Source organism: Equus asinus, chromosome 22, assembly GCF_041296235.1.
Source record: "Equus asinus isolate D_3611 breed Donkey chromosome 22, EquAss-T2T_v2, whole genome shotgun sequence".
NCBI lineage: Eukaryota > Metazoa > Chordata > Mammalia > Perissodactyla > Equidae > Equus > Equus asinus.
The window spans coordinates 53,807,173-53,822,072 of record NC_091811.1 but is presented as its reverse complement, the minus strand read 5'-3'; the positions used below and the strand labels follow the sequence as shown (position 1 = coordinate 53,822,072).

General features: G+C 46.7%; 1 pseudogene; it reads left to right on the top strand.

Annotated features, from left to right (window-relative positions):
* The first annotated feature begins 4,352 nt into the window (after window positions 1-4,352).
* Window positions 4,353-8,264, top strand: LOC106835315 (keratin, type II cytoskeletal 6A-like; annotated as a pseudogene).
* Window positions 8,265-14,900: the final 6,636 nt, after the last annotated feature.

Below are 14,900 nucleotides of genomic sequence, written 5' to 3'. Positions count from 1 at the left end.
TGCAATGTTTTATTGCCTTGATTTGTCTTCAGTGGCTCTTGAGCCTTTTCATCCAGCAAACACCTGTTCGGATATGATGGATATTCCCAATCCCCATGTGTTTCACTCCCTTCTTGAAAGAGGCGCGACAGCCAGCATTTTGGCATCTTGACACTCACTCTTCTTTCCCACCGCACATTTCATCTCAGCCTCTGTCAAGTGGAGTGGGAGCAGTCTGTCCACCACTGTTGTATACTCTGCTTTTTATTGACGGTAGCAGATAGTAGTGGCTTTGTCTCAAGTCCTTCATCTCTAAGATCTCTCCCCACTTAACCCAGGGAAAAACCCTAAATGCTCAGTTGGGGACACATATCTCTTTCCAATCAGAGTGAAAGAACACTTAATAAGGGATAAGATATTTGATTTCTACTTAGAATTAGCTTCATGATCAAGAAAGGTGCCTGACAAGGGATGTCAAGCGACATTGATATGTGCATAATTATGAACTGGAATTATACTTCTGGAAATGTATCCCGAGGAAAGAGGACAAATGCAGGAAGACGTATGAATAAGGGTGTGAATCCCAACAATCTTCACAACAGGGAGAAATTGGCAACACTAGAGGTGATCAAATTAAGGATCCAAAGACTCAGGCGCAAAAAGCAGACGCTGGTTTCTTGATGTGTGAAGGCAAAACAAGAATGGAAATTCCCGCCTTCTCGCACCTAAGACTCTCATGGAGATGGATGAGCCTGAGCCCGTGGCTCTCAGAAGAGAAGCTCGCACGACTCCTCTCTGGTGTGCCCTGGCGTGGTTTGACTTCTATGCACGGGAAATGAAAACTCAGGGTACAGTGCAAGGCTCATCATTCAACTGGTGCTGCCTTTTGGCCACACCTGTCCCTGCTTCCTCATGAAACAGCCCCCAGGCTCCCACATTACAAGAGAAAATTTATTGGCTTCAATAATATAGAGAGAGTGCCTCTGGATCCTGTTGTATCAGTATTCTGCTGTGTTCACCTCTAAATGTTCCCCCAGCAACATGGGCAGCCTCTCACCTTGGCACCTCCTCACTCTCTGCCCAGAACTTCCCAAAAATAGATATGTGATGAGTGCGTTCCAAAATCTAAGCCCACTTAACATTCATATTATTATGTCCCCATGAGGAATAAGGCAAAGGAAGCAATTGACCGGTACAATAATATAGGATATTGCATTAAACCAAAAAGCAATTTGCAAAACAATATGTGTACATGGATTTATTTAATTAAAATCTTAGGGTGCAGGTGATGATAGCAAAAAGGCACACTAGGAAACTCCAAGCTCTCCTTCTTCCACAGAAACACCAAACGACAACCAGAAGCTAGCTGAACAAACTTTGTAGGAGCTCTGGAAGATAGTCAAAAGTTTACAACTAAGCAAATACCTAATCAAGAAAATCCATCTTCAACATTACAGGAAGTTGTGTGACATTTTTCTTAGCACTTGTCCTCCCCTCTACCTGGTGCAGTTGTGGTCTACAGCAGGCAGCTGCCTTGTTCCACACTCTTCTCTGACCCCCTTCTCCCCCTCCAGCCCCCTCACTCTCTCCCCACTTCTAACTTCCCCTCCCACACAGCACATGCACCTTGAACCAAAGAGAGAGTTGCAGACCCTGTTTGCAAATTACTGTGGAAGTTTCTCCAAATATATCTGGGGGATTACCAAAGAACTGATGCAAGGTTCTCATCTTTGTTTTACATAAATCCTAATGCAGGCATGAGAAGCAGGAGGCACAGCTAGGAAAAATGAGAAGGCAGACCACAAACCCACAGAGTCCCAGGACCAGGAGACACACAACAGACCATCTGACCATCTACTGTCTATAGGTTAAGCTGGAGTGAGACTCTTGGGAAATTAGGACATTCAAAAGCAGCTGTGTATATGAGAGAATTTAGAAAGCCGTGCATATGTCCAGGCAAGACACATGCTCAGAAGACCCTTGAGAAGATCTTAAGTATTCACCCAGTGCCGGTCTCTGGCTTCCGAGTACGCCTAGCTAAGTGGTAAAGGAGTGTTCCATCACAGGGGCAATGTGCAAACACAGGGAAGGGCAGTTGTTCTCAGTTTTGTTACTTTGGTTTCTTGCTTGTTTCAGCTCCTGGCATACAAGAAAATCTCTGTCAAAACAATAACTGAACACAGGCTGAAGGAGAAGCCTAACCTTGAGGTTTTACTACATGTCAGGCCTTGTTGACCATTTAACACAACTAAGTCAATGGAAAGCACGGGTCCTTGGGTGCAAATCCAAGAATCCCTTGTTTGCAACGGTCAGAACTGGGAGGGTGACCTGAGGTAGGACCCCATTAGTCATGAAGTTTCAAGAAGCTGTGAAGGTAGAATTGAACAACAAATCAGAGACAAGTCCTGTTGGTAGCTTTTTGTTGGTGAGAGAAAAAAAGCAGAAAGACTGTGAGTTGTAGCCCGCTCTGCAGCGATGTATTGGGCTGGGTGTTTTAAGGAAGAAGAGAATTATTCACACAGCCTGACAGCCTGCACATGGCCCCAGCCCATCCCCTAGAATACTTTCTGCAAATGACAGGTCAAGAAGGAGGTCACCTCATTCAAAGGTGAGCATTAGTCAGAAAGATACCAGGTCCCGCAAAAGGTAATAAACACTGAAAAATGAACGGAACAGGAGAAACAACGGGCAGATAATGATCACTCACCAGAACAGAATCACTGTAAAATATTGCCCAAAATTAATAAAATAAACCCTCTATCAAATTAGAGAACAAACATGGAATGAGATAATAAGAAACAAACATTACTTACAGAAGTCAGATATGAAGCAGAGAGAAAAATAAAGCCCCCATGGAAATAAACGTCAGATTGCTATCAGTACAAGGGTGATAAACACACTGAATGCACAATGAAGGACCCACAGCAGAATTTCGAGAAAAGAGGGAAGCGTGACCTGGGGGTCATAGAGTGTTAGAGGAGAGTCAAGAGGACGTACAGATAAAGAAGACAAAGACCATCCAACGTAAGCATAATTGGAACACTTAAAGGAAAAGCATATACACACACAAACTCATACGCACTAACATTCCCCAAAAAGCAGAGAAACATCTTCAACTCGGTGGCTGGGGATTTGCCTTGAGCATTTATTCTGATAGACAAATGTGCTTTACTTACTGATTTTTAAATATGTAAATGTGGTATAAGTAACAATATTCAATCTTATACGCTTTCAATTACACTTACTTCTGTAAAACTTTAAATACATAATATAAACTTAATAGCCTCCTAGACTTAGGCACCAGTTTACAGGAATAAAGAGGAGAGAGTAACCTATTAAACGACAGCAGAGGATCTAATCACAAAACCCAAAGAGTAAAACACTCTATGGGACAATTAACCTAGTTTAGTTAACAAGTTGCAAGAAAAATAAAAGATGAAGGGTTAAGTGATTTAAAGGACATGGTATTGAAAGGATATGTCACCCAAATAAACACTGATGATCTTATTTGGATCCTGAATAGAACAAACAAGTTATGAAAAATAAATAAGAATACAGGGAAATTTGTCCACAAGACACTTCATGATGTTGAAGAATTACTGTTTAATTTTTAAGATCTAAAAATAGTATTTTGGTCTTTTATTTTTAGAGAGTCTATCATTTAGACAGAAATACTGAGTTATTTACTGATGAAATCGTTTCATCTTCTGGAACATCCTTTCAAACAATTTAAGGTGGATGAAGAAAGCGGGTGGAGTTATGGATGAAATGAGGCCAACATTGAGATAACAATTGAAAAAACTGGTGACGGGCATCTAGGAATCTATTATGTTGTTCTTATGCTTTTCTATCTGATCAAAATGTTACATAACAGGAAAAAGAAATCAGACTTAGCATATTTGAAATCGTTGGGAAAATGGAAATCTTTCTGTTAGGACACAAGCAATAGATTGATTTTCTATTTCTAAGTTCTCAGCTGTTACAAAAGAGGAGGTTGGAGGGAGAGCGCTCCGCACGTTCTGGTACACGAGCATAACATATTCAACCTCTGTTGGAGACAAAGTCGAACTCCTAGCCTCAGTGAATCGAGAATAGTTCCACTGTATTGAGATCAAACCAAAGATCAAAGCTAAGAAAAATTTTCCCTGGCTAAAGAAAGCCAGAAAAGCAATCTTCACATTTTGTACCTCTTTTAATAACCTAGGTGAAGTCTCAACATTTTTAACGCCTAGTCCTTCCCAACCAGCAAGCTCACCTTCCAGGAGGGAGCCCAGCCCATTTTCACCCTATATAAACGGCTGCCAGGAAGCTCAGCTCACACATCTGCTCCCCTCAGAGCTGCCCTCCAGCCTCTCGTGCTTTCTAAAGCCTTCTCATCTTCAGAAACCATGTCTAGCAAATCCATCAGAAAGAGCCAAACCATCACCCACCGCGGCTTCAGCGCCGGCTCAGCCAGACTCCCTGGGGCCGGCCGCTCTGGCTTCAGCAGCATCTCCGTGTCCCGCTCCAGGGGCAGTGGCGGGCTCGGTGGAGTGTGTGGAGGAGCTGGCTTCGGCAGCCGCAGCCTCTATAACCTGGGGGGCTCCAAGAGGATCTCCATCGGAGGGGGCAGCTGTGCCATCAGTGGCGGATATGGTGGCAGAGTTGGAGGTGGCTTTGGCTTTGGAGGTGGAGCCGGGAGTGGATTTGGTTTCGGCGGTGGAGCTGGTGCTGGCTTTGGGCTCGGTGGTGGCGCTGGCTTTGTTGGTGGCTATGGGGGCTCTGGCTTCCCTGTGTGCCCTCCTGGAGGCATCCAAGAGGTCACCGTCAACCAGAGCCTCCTCACTCCTCTGAACCTGCAAATCGACCCCACCATCCAGCGGGTGAGAACTGAGGAGCGGGAGCAGATCAAGACCCTCAACAACAAGTTCGCCTCCTTCATCGACAAGGTGAGCCGGGAGGACCCGCCCTCCAGGAGGATTTCAGAGTCCCCAAACTAGAGAACCATGAATGTCCTACCGGGAGGAGACGAGGGGAGAGGGGTAAGGGGATCCAGGCTAGCTGTCCCCTGGGATGCCAGGTGGGCTCCATGTTGAGCACAGGCAGGAGGTGATGGACATGCTCTAGAGATACTGAGCCCTTAAACGGCCCTCATTCCTGCCTAGGAAGAATTCTCAACTGTTGATAACTCTGAAGCAGATATGGGGAAAAGAGAGAATGCAATGGGTTAACAATTACCTCTGAAGGATCTACAGTGAGATACAAAGGCCAGTCACAACCTGCCCTGAGGCTCTGGGTAGAAAAAAAAAGAAAGAAAGAAAAACAAAGAGAAGAAAGAAAAATAAAATTCTTTGCTGTCCATATGAGACAAAAGAACATTTGAGATACACAAACATGTATAATCCATTTAAAAAAAAGAATTTATTCTAAAAACAGAGCATGATGATTTATCAAGAATGTTTTGGAAGAGATACGTGCAATAAATAGGAGCTTAGATTAGAATCAAACCATCAGATAGTATTTAACACCTCTTTTACTGAGATCCTATGCAAAATAAAAGCTTTGTACAACATATCTGATAAAAACTATTTTAAATTACATTTGTGACTCTGCTTGTCAAGAGAGGGAGAAGAAGTGATAAAAAATCACCAGTAGGCAGGATAACTCATAGAGCAGGAATAACACAAAAGCCTGTGGGGGAATTTCATGAGTCTGTAAGTTGAGAAGGAAAAAGATTCAGGGGAGGGCGCCTCCTGATCTGAGCCTCTGTAACATTCCTTACGCAGCCCAGCACCATGGAGCACATCCTGGTCTGCTTGGAAACCTAATAACATAGACACTTCTTACTTTCTTGCTATGTCCTGCAAATAACCACCTTGTCTTCCTCCAGGGGCAATTCTTGGAGCAGCAGAACAAGGTCCTAGACACCGGTGGACCCTGCTCCAAGAGCCTCAGGCTGCCTCCTTTGAATCTTTCGAGGCTGAGTCCTTATACAGACCAACGTGAGCAGTCACCAGCAATGGGTGAGGCATCTCTGTGCCCCCTCCCTGATGGTTATACTCAGCTGCACCAGCCTCCTGCAGCCTTTGAATAGAGTCTGAAGTACAAAGACACTGGACAATTTCATAGGAGGTCCATCAATGCTGTTTTCAAGTAAACAGCTAAAGAATTTACAGTTAAGCTATTGAGTAAAAAGAAAAAACCAAAGGCAGAAGGACTTTAAGGACATTGCACTACCAGGCTTTGCCTTCAGCCTCTTCTTGACTGTGAATCCCGTAGCTATCATGAAGAACATCACTAGTTTATTGAAAACGCAGGTGCTCAATGATCCTACAGAAATATTCAGTTGTACAGAAGAAAATAATGCTGTGCCCTTACTTTTCCTAGATGAGATGTAACACCATTTGGTGCAAGTTTATTAAATGACTGGGAATTGAAAGCCATTGTTCATGTGTGAAAGCCTATACACACTGCCTCTCTCCTGGTCTACAGGATGAGGAGCTGCAAACCAAGGTGGCCAGACGAAGGGACAACCTACACAACATCAAGCAGGAGACTGCTGAGCTCAACCATGTGATCCAGAGACTGAGATCTGACACCAACCGCACCCAAAAGCAGGTTTGATGGAGCAGGTGGGGGAGGGATAGTGAAGAGAAACATCATTTCATTGCCTGACCAGCAGCCAGTCATCAACCATCATTTGGACACATTCCTGGGCACTGGAAACAACCAGGGAGGAAAGGACATGTTGCCCTTGGTGGGCCCCACTGGGTGTCTCTGGGAGGGTGGGTCCAATCCCAAGGGCGTGATCAAAGGTGTGGACAGAAGCATCTCACTGTTCACAGGGGCGAGCATGGGCTGGAGGTGTGGAAAAAGGATTGGTCTAAGAGGAATAGCTGGATTGGGAAATGCAAAGGAACACATGGAAGGAAAGGCAGCCCGTAGAGTTGAGGAAAGATGTCGTAAATCTGCTCGTGATTCACGAAAAAGAGAGAGGAGTGAAAGCAGAGCACAGTGCTTCCCAATGGTGTAAGGGGCTCTGTGGTGGGAGAGGGCAAGTTCTCAACAGTCTCGGGAGAAAACGCACTATCTCAATGGACCATATGTTTAATATTGTACAAATTTAGCTGTGGTCACACAAGACACGATGGACTATAGTCCAGGTTTGACCTTGAAGACAACACTCAAAACAAACCACTGATCCGTTTCTTCCAATGTCCCCTGGTCCTGTGTGCACTGTAGGGTACCATATCAGTCACCACTCACATCGGCATGCAGGTGGGTAACACAAAAGGCATAGAGCTGTGATAACCAGCTCCCAGACTGGAAAAGGTTCCCAGGTAGTCAATCAGCTAGACAGAAAGATTCATCACTCCCTCTCCCTCAATTCTACACTCTAGGACTCTTCCTCACTAGGAGGAAGGATCACGGTTGGTCTCCGCTGGAGGTCCAGATTGCAAGTTCATTCTGCCTGTTCCCTCTCTAGTGTGCCAACCTGCAGGCCGCCACTGCTGGTGCTGACCAGTGTGGAGAGATGGCCCTCCAGGATGCCAAGAATAAGCTGGCTGGTCTGGAGGATGCCCTGCAAAAGGCCAAGCAAGACATGGCCCAGCTGCTGAAGGAGTACCAGGAGCTGATGAATGGTCCAGCTGGCCCTGGGTGTGGAGATTGCCACCTACAGGAAGCTGCTAGAAGGCGAGGAGTGCAGGTGGGTAATTCACACAACCTCCTTAAACATCTGGGTCCATCTCCAGAATGTCCAGGCAGTGAGCAAGTTTAAGGCACTGTAGTGGTGGCCATCATTGCTACTTTCAGAGAACTATTTAAAGGCAGTTTCCCCAAGGACTATGCCTAACACTGAGGCTTCCCACACTGGTCCAGCGGTGGCTCTCCGAGGTCTCATGCCCTCTGTCTTTCCTTCCTCCTAGGCTGAGTGGGGAAGGCGTGGGACAAGTCAACATCTGTAAGTACGTTTCCTTGCCTCCCTCCCTTGCCCTTGTATTCTTCTGACTGGACTCAGGCTGCCAGAATGAGCTCACCGAGTCTTGTGTGTCCTTGTCCCTCTCCCGTCCACAGCCGTGGTGCAGTCCACCGTCTCCGGCGGCTATGGCGGCTCCAGCAGCGTTGGCGGTGGCTTAGGCCTGGGTGGAGGCAGCGGCTACTCCTATGGCAGTGGCATTGGAGGTGGCTTCAGTTCCAGCAGTGGCAGAGGCATTGGAGGTGGCTTCAGTTCCACTGGGGTCAGCAGTTCCACCATTGAATACACCACCTCCTCAACCTCCAGCAGGAAGAGCTACCAGCACTGAAGTCCTGCCATCAGTTCTTGGTCCCCTCTTCGTCTCAGGACCCTCTCCAGCTGCACTGTCCTCTCCTCCAGTTTCTTCTCCTGCTTCTGCCTTCTCTTGGCCTCTGAGCTAGAACTGAAGCTGCCTAGTCCTCATTTCCTCTGTCTACTCCTGCTGCTCCTGAGCTTCCATTACTCACCATCAGAAGGTCAATGATCAGCGTTACGCAGACAAGTAGACATTCCTTCGATGTTCCCATCTTATTATCAATTACGTCAGTCTCATGATTCTGGGAAGAAAAGACCCATGCCCCTGTTGAACACTGAAACTCCATCTGGATCATGCTACAGAATGGGGGTCTTCCCTTTGCTTTCTGGCTGTCCTGTCCATTATAGCCTCACTCAAGAGCTTCCCATAGGACAAGTAGGTTGTGATCTTCCCGTGCAGCGTCCCGAAGTGGTATTGACACAATCCTCTCACCTGCAGAGTTATATCCCTGCATTGCCTTTCTCTGCTCTCTTTGCTTTCTTTTCTTGTGTTGAAGAAAGCAGATTTCGGATATAAGGATTCTGTGTTAGATGACAGTCCTGTCACGTATTGGTTCTGAAAATTCTCATCCCACACACTGATCCTCATCTTTGGAGAACCATCTCTCAGCCCCACTGACAACTTACCCTGCTTCATACCCAACTCTGCCAGTCCATGTTATGTGATGCTGAGTTATCCTGCGGGTGGATGACAACCATTCAGCCCTCTGCCACTCAGGACTCTTTCTCAAAATGGTCTTTAAAAAGCATTAGGCAATGGAGGCTGGATCAGTATAGTCTGATAACTGAAAGGTTTTGTTTTTCCACCTCCATCCTTTGGTAGCTTAGTCCCCACGCCGATCTCTGAGACTCCCTCAGAGACATCCCCACGGCCCCCTCCCACCACCGGGGAAACTGCACTGATCCAGCAGAACAGAGGCGAGTCGGTAGGGAGGCAAAATGCTCGATTCCTCTCTATGATAATAAGGACTATTGCCACAGAGTTGTTGCTTTGACACAACATCTGAGATGTGTCGGTCAAACCATTTGGTACAGACAAGGAAAATCCCCAGATCTTGGTGGATGGAGTTAAAGCAATGTAGTCCTAAATGAGTTGGAATGGATTTCCTTTGCACCCAAAGACACTTGGGTTCCACTGAGGGACATCTCTTAACAAATGCCGGTTAAAATTCATACAACTGTACACCTAAAAACAGTGAATTTGGCTGTCTGTAAATTACATCTTCATAACCTTGAAATAAAATGAAGCTGTCAAAAAGTCAATAAAATGAATTCAGAAAACTTCCAAACAGTGCCGGTTAGAGAGTTTATTTTGAAGTGCTGTTGGCAAAAAGATGTGATGTTGACAGATGACCCTCAGATGAGCAGAGGGATGGCTCTGGCTGGGAACCTTCTCCTTTTGTGATAGGATATCCAAACACCAGTTTCAGTGGAAACTTTCATGCAAATTTCGACAAGGATAAATAGATGTCAGAGGTTTATTCGAATCTTCCCAGATACCAGTGTCAAGGTTATAATTTTGACTTTGGGACAGAAATGGACTCTCTACCTTTTAGGTCATGTTTATACAAGCTTATTGTAGAATTTGGCTAATCAGGCATTCCATACCAGGTCTTACCAGCATGCAAAAGAAAAAGAAGCAAGGAAAAATTCCACAAGATCAACAATAACCAACTCAGTTATAATAATATTTTGCTAATTTTAAGCCACAGCGGAGACCCTCTGCCCTGGGTCACAAATCAAGTTTCTGTCTAGCCTTATTCCATGGTTGTCTGCAGGTGGGCCATGGTCGTCCTCTGAGCAGGCCACTAGGCAGCAGCTTTGGAGCTTGGGGAAGCTTTTGAGGATTAGTGACCTCCCTATCTTCTGTTATGCAGCTTTAGAATTTGAGATCAAGGGAAGGGTGGAAGCAGAGCTTAGGCCCTGCCATGCTGTACAAAGTCCCAAAAGCTGATGGGGAAACTCCCGATGAGCCAGGCTCAGACTCTGGTTCCTCTCCCCACAGGACAAGCTCCACGACCGCAGGCTACCCACAGGCCTCCCTCTGCACCCTTGAGTGGAGGCCAGACGAGTACCCAGTTCTGTAGAGGCCAACTACACGCCAGCAGCCTTGATACTCAGGGCAGGCATTTCTGTCCCCATCACCAATGAACAGGGCCACCCAGACAAACTATAGGACACTCAGTTAACTTTGAATTTCACCTAAATGACAAAAAAAAAAAAAAATTAGTATAAGTATGTCCCAAATATTGCAGGGAACACACTTATACTAAAAAATTATTTGTTGTTTATCTGAAATTCAAACTGAACTGCACATCTTGTGTTTTTATTTACTAAATCTGGTAGCCCTGCTTACAAAGCAGATCTGCCCTCGTATTGAACTACAGACAAGGGCCGTGGTGGGTGGGCTGCTGTTCCGGATCTCTACTGTAAAGGAGCAGACAATACGCAAGGACAAACTTAAGACCCTCCCCTCCAGAGCACCCCCTCTCTGCGACCTCAGGCCTCAGCTCCAGGTGGCAGCGACCCACCTGCCCCGACACAAATCAGCTCGAATGGCCTCGGGCTCCCCTGTGCTTTCCCACAGCTTTGTGGTCATCGTTGGTACTTCCTAGCATCCACGGCTTCCAAGTGTCTCTATAATTTCTCAGGATTGATCCTGGGGGAGGGCGACAGCAGGACCAGCTGATTGGCCAACTTAACAGGAACTTGAGTCATGGATTGTTTTTAAAGGAAATTGTGTTTACTTTTTATGTATGTGATTTTTTTAAGAGATGTTAACATGGAAAAAAGGGTGAAAGCAAATAAACCAAAATATTAATAGTGATGGATTCTGAGGAGTGGGAATTTGGGTAATTGTTATGTTCTTTTTTGTAATTTTCTGCTACATAAAGATAAACATCCTCACTTCCCTTCATTGAAATATCACTTTTATTACATGCCTAATTCAGACATTTTCTTTTGTGTTCCATTGACCTCATTGTGTGATCACACCATTGCAGTTACTAAAGCTGTCTATTCTGTGTTGGTTTCTGATACAGCGATTCTTCCTCATTGTTCGTTTGCTGTCGATGTTTTCTGGTTCTTCTTGTGCATTTTGTCTTCTTCTTCTTCTTCTTGCTGCTATTGAGGATCCTTAGGTATCTGAGAGTTTTTTTTGTTGTGAATCAGAACCCTTTCTTTTCTGTCACATTTTCTAATTACTGAAAGGCAGTGCATGGGAATTATTGATTTCTGTACCCAACCACCTCACTAAACTTTATGCTAGTTATAAAGATTGAGGCAAGGAAGAGGCAAAGCCAGGATCCAAGGACTCATCCGCCTCCTTTCGGGATCTGTGCTCTTTCCCAGGGCTCAGGAGCTGTGGTCTTGCCCGTCAATTCCCTGTCTGGCCATGGGGAGAGGTGTAAGTGTGAAGGAGGAGGGACTGGCCTGTCCTGCCCCCACCACTCCAGCCCTTCTCTGCTTTAACTGCCCTCTGGTGGAGATAGCACAGCCCTGGGGTTCAAGAGCAAAAACAGGAGTGGGCTCCTCGCCTAAATGGGGCATCTGCTGGACAATGACATCAGCTAGTGACATAGCCACCTAACAAGGGCAAACGCCAAGCAGTGTTGTCCCTGAGCTTGAGAATCTCAGCCCACACTGGGAGGAAGAGGAGTGACTGCTTTTGCCCAAGCTGGCACAGCGTACGTGCTCTCCTCCCCCAGCTCTGGACCTGATCCGAGCTCCACCGTGTCTTTCCTCTTCCGGAAAGACTTTACTAGTCTCTGAACCTTGTTTTCCCTTCTCTGACTTTTCGTTTATCCTTCAGTGATGAGGGAGTGATGAGTGGAACGTAACTGTCTTTAGCCTGTATTACCTTCGCTTCAAAAAATGCCTACCAAGCCTCATTATTTGCTCATATATGCCCTCTGTCACTCAGCAACCCAGCAAAGTCACTCAGCAACACAGTTTAAGACCTGTGGCATAGCCGGGTTCTGCAGAAAATTTAAAAGAAGTTAGGTGCATTACTAAGTGCATGTTGGATTCAACTGAATTACGTGCGCACCCTTGAAAAAAATTCCTCTTACCTGGCAGAGCCAGAACTGCAGCCAGACACACACACACACTCACCACACAAATTAAGAGGCAAGGGCAACGCATGCAAAGTGAGAAGCAATGGCAGGTCCAGCTTCAGAGAGGCTAAGAGAGCGTCAGTTCCTTCAAGGGGACATTTTTAAAGAAGTAGAGAAACCGCATTTTAGAACTAAATCCATGGAATGCTGTGATGCCCAAACAACCTCACCAGGATGGAGAGCACAGGTGCTTAACTCACAGACATTACATGCTCCGGAGAAACAAACAAGCAAAAAGAACGCCATGTATTGCAGAATGACACCCTCTAAGCCATTCCAGAAAGAATCTATAGACATCTCACGACTCCCCTGGAAAGAGAATGTCCCTGTTTTCCATTAGACCGTAGACGCCCCTGGATACTGAAGTGAATTCTCCCTGCTGGGTTCAAGTGTATTCTTGTCCTACAGCAACAAGGGAACAGACTGGTCTCCTACCATCGTGCCCTTCCACACACCTCCTGTTTCCCAACGCCCTCGTCCTTTTCATTAGTCTCTGGGCTCACTCCAGGTTGGCCAACTCTTGCTTAATAAACCAGTGCTTGGGGTGAATGAAAAGCACTTTGAAGCATTCCTTTAAAGGGAATGAGTGTCTCTCATTGGCCAGATGGGAGCATATCCAGAATATCCACCGGAGGGAATCAGGCAGAGGGCGCTGGGGCATCTGCCTGTGGGAGCATACGCCATCTTAGCCCTATTCCAGAAGGGGAGTGTCCTGGCTGCTCGATGTAACCTGTTTTGTAGACAACATGCTGGTCTGTTCAGTGGAAACAATTTCATCCCACCAGATTCCAGAAACATCTCTGGTTTTGCACCCTAGAAGCCCTCCTGCCAAGCTGCATAGTAATCAATTGCGCTTTGAGTGCACACAGAGAGCTGGCTAACTGAAAGAGTGCTCTGCTGAGCAGCGTCCTCAAAGAGACAAATTGTTTGCAATAATGAGTCACAGCCCCTAATTTTTCATCCCTCTGTGTCTGGGCTTTCGAATGTTTACCGCTCTTAAAGCAGAGCACACAGAGGTACCCATTCTCCAGTTACCTTGAGTCAATCACTTCCAGATTAATGGCTCTCAGTTTCCCAACTTCATTGTCATTGTCACCATCCTCATCATCAGTGTGTGCTCACTCGGTGCCCACAGGTCAGCTGGGCATCAGACAGCTCAGCGTGACGCCCAGCATGAGGCACGGACTCCCAGGCCAAGGCTGGATGCCTCCTGAGGATGGTGGAAAACACAGCCCCATAGCCAGAAGCTCCTGCCAGTGGAAGCATCCAGGTAAATGATGCACCACTGGGATGTCTCAGACAGGGACGCAGCTTCACAGACAAGGTGGGTGTGCATTCAGCAGATAAACACAGGCGCATCTTGAGTATCTGTGGATGGATTCACCCTGTGATTTATCTGTGAGAAATGTTCAACCCCTTCAGCTCCCCAGCCTCTCCTCCCATGCTCAGGAGGCTGGTCCTCCTGTTTGGGCCTGAAATGTGGCCCTTGGAGCCGACAGGAAGAGCAAGGATCACCTGAAGCCCTCCAGGTCCATCCTGGGATCAATCATGCCACTCACTGTCCAAATTTCAGATTTTTAAATTCTGTTATATGCCATTTTATATGACTTTTCTTGTTTCCTATGTGTCAGTTTTGTGTTCCTCACGACCCAGCAGGCCACTGGGGGTGGGAATCACACAAAACAATGACTTTATATCTGGTGTACCAGGACTGCTGTGACATGGGCACAAGCTCTGTGCCAGGGGACGGGAAACCACGGGCCTAGCTCCAGCTTCACTCTCAACTTCTGGTGGGACTCTGGGCCTCAGTCTCCCCATCCGTAAAATAGGAAAACTCTGTAACGTGCACTTGGTGAACTCTTCTGGAGCAGAGGCGAATAGCAAGGGCTTGGGGTCCAGACCCCAGGGTCACAGCCTGGCCTCCGAGGAGGAGCGCTCCTGCCAGGAGTCTCAGAGCTCCCTGTGCCCATCCTGTGCCTACTCATATCCATACGGTGACACCCTGTCGTAATGGTCCATTCCCCTGAAGCAGTGTTGGTGACGGGGCCTCCATCACTGTCATATCCCAGTGCCTAGCACATCGTAGGTCCCAACAAATATCTGTTGAAAGAATAAGTAAAAGAACAAACAAATGCACCTTGTTTGAAGGCGCAGCTCAGCAGTGCCTCTCAGATATAACTGGGGGTGGGAGAAAGACTAGAAAGTGGGACAGAGGAAAGACTTCCGATGATGTCCAAGTTCACGAGATCCAGAGGCGGTGCCATGCCCAGCATGGGAGTGAGGCTACCACTTCTGGCTGTTACTTCCCAGCTGGTGACACACACCCAACCCTTGACAGCAACCCCAAGCCCGGTACCAAGCCAACGCGATGGTGTAAACAGCCTCCCAGTATCACCCAGCCCACCCAGCCTGAGCCCAGAGGCTATGGCTACATGCCATGTGTGCCTCGCTGGGGTTTCTGGGCACTGGGCTCCTCTGTGTACAGAGGGCCTCTG